Source organism: Nelumbo lutea, chromosome 2 (genome assembly GCF_056320005.1).
Source record: "Nelumbo lutea isolate HS-2025 chromosome 2, American lotus-T2T, whole genome shotgun sequence".
NCBI classification, from domain to species: Eukaryota; Viridiplantae; Streptophyta; class Magnoliopsida; order Proteales; family Nelumbonaceae; genus Nelumbo; species Nelumbo lutea.
The window spans coordinates 91,582,501-91,585,000 of NC_142685.1; positions in this window are offsets into that span (position 1 = coordinate 91,582,501).

Genomic DNA, 2,500 nt, shown 5'->3' on the forward strand with positions numbered 1-2,500 from the left:
AAGAGAGTCAAAGAGTGCTTGAAATTGTCGGGAGGGAAGCGGATGGGGGCCGGCGATGCTCCCCGGTCGGATGTGGAACGGTGAAAGCCGGTCCGCCACTCGGTTCGGGGAGCGGACCGATGCGGATTGCGGCGGTGCCCCAAGCCCGGGTTGTCGCATTATACCCGTGGAGACGTCATCGTCGCGATCGTGGAAGGCAGCACGCGCCCTTAGGCGTGCCTTGGTACCTGCGTGCTCCGGGCATCGGCCTGTGGCCTCCCCATTCGGCCCGTCTTGAAACACGGACGAAGGAGTCTGACATGCGTGCGAGTCAACGGGTGAGTAAACCCGTAAGGCGCAAGGAAGCTGACTGGCAGGATCGCCTTGCGGGTTGCACCGCCGACCGACCTAGATCTTCTGAGAATGGTTCGAGTGAGAGCATGCCTGTCGGGACCCGAAAGATGGTGAACTATGCCTGAGCGGGGCGAAGCCAGAGGAAACTCTGGTGGAGGCCCGGAGCGATACTGACGTGCAAATCGTTCGTCTGACTTGGGTATAGGGGCGAAAGACTAATCGAACCGTCTAGTAGCTGGTTCCCTCCGAAGTTTCCCTTAGGATAGCTGGAGCCCGGGTGCGAGTTCTATCAGGTAAAGCCAATGATTAGAGGCATCGGGGGCGCAGCGCCCTCGACCTATTCTCATGCATCGTGGTGTGCCAAGAACAAAGTCCCTCCCTCCCCTTTTCAACACGACACACGCTTGTGAAAGTCCAACTCATCAGAACAACCTTCCATATCCCATGGCTCCACACCCACCATATCCCCATCGAGGTTATCGACGCCACCCTCCCACTCGGTCGATTGCACAAGGCTGCCATGGTGCGAGTCGGTCTGAAAATCTAACTCATCCGAACAGCCTTACCTCCCCTCATTTTCAACATAACACCCTTGGGGAACTCTAACTCATCAGAACAACCTTCCATTATCCCATGTCTCCACACCCACCATATCCCCATAGAGGTTCGCGGCGGCTGTGCGCGGGCGTGTGGCGTGCGCTGGTGGGCGTGTGCGGGCGAGCACGTGCGTGCGTGCGCGTGCGCTGGCGGGCGTGTGCAGGCGAGCACGTGCGTGCGTGGGCGTGCGCTGGCGGGCGTGCGTGTGCATGCGTGAACTGCCACGTGTGGATGTGCTGTGGTGCCCCCGTGGTGTGTCATGGTGCAAGTGGTTAATGTGGTGCCTCCACGTGCGGTGACCAATATTGGAAAACAATAAACTACCGTGGTGTGTCATGATGCAAGTGGTTAATGTGGTGCCTCCACGTGCGGTGACCAATATTAGAAAACACTAAACTACCATGGTGTGTCATGGTGCAAGTGGTTTCTGCCTAGTGCATCCACGTGCGGTGACCAATATTAGAAAACACTAAACTACCGTGGTGTTCTCATAACGTGTTAACACTACAAGTGCAGTGCTTTCTACTATTGTAGTGACATGGCTCTAACACACCGTGTAGTAGTTTACAGCCCTACTACACCCACCGTGTGTGGTGTAGGGCTGTAACACAACCACTTGCGTTAGGTGCCCCAATTCCACCTTCCACCTTTGCATGGTGTGTAGTTTACAGGCACCCCTATTAACACAGGGCGCAAGTGGGTGTGCATCGTGGTGGATGTGCTGACACTGCACACAACGCCCCATGCTGCATCATTTTGCACTATGTGGGTGCGCACACCCACATTGCAATTGGTGCCTCATGTGGTGTGTCGTGGTGCAAGGGATGTGCACACACACAATGCACTTGTGACCATTGTTTCTCTTTCAACATATCACCCATACACACCCCCATGTCACCGCTTTGATTGACGGTCCCAAACTCGTCTTTGTGCACCGTCGGTGGTGTAGGGCGGTAACACAACCACTTGCGTTAGGTGCACCAGTTCCACCTTCCACCTTTGCATGGTGTGTAGTTTACAGGCACCCCTATTAACACAGGGCGCAAGTGGGTGTGCATCGTGGTGGATGTGCTGACACTGCACACGGCGCCCCATGCTGCATCATTTTGCACTATGTGGGTGCGCACACCCACATTGCAATTGGTGCCTCATGTGGTGTGTCGTGGTGCAAGGGATGTGCACACACACAATGCACTTGTGAACATTGTTTCTCTTTCAACATATCACCCATACACACCCCCATGTCACCGCTTTGATTGACGGTCCCAAACTCGTCTTTGTGCACCTTTCTTGCATGAAACCAGCTCACCTTTTCATAAAATTAGTGTGGGAGTGTTCCCTTTTGATTCCATGCAATCCCATTTCCACAAAATAAAATTTCCTTTTTTTTTGTAATTTTTGTAAACTCGTCTTTGTGCACCTTTCTTGCATGAAACCAGCTCACCTTTTCATAAAATTAGTGTGGGAGTGTTCCCTTTTGATTCCATGCAATCCCATTTCCACAAAATAAAATTTCCTTCTTTTTTGTAATTTTTGTAATTTCTATCAATTAAATATCAGTGAAAAACCT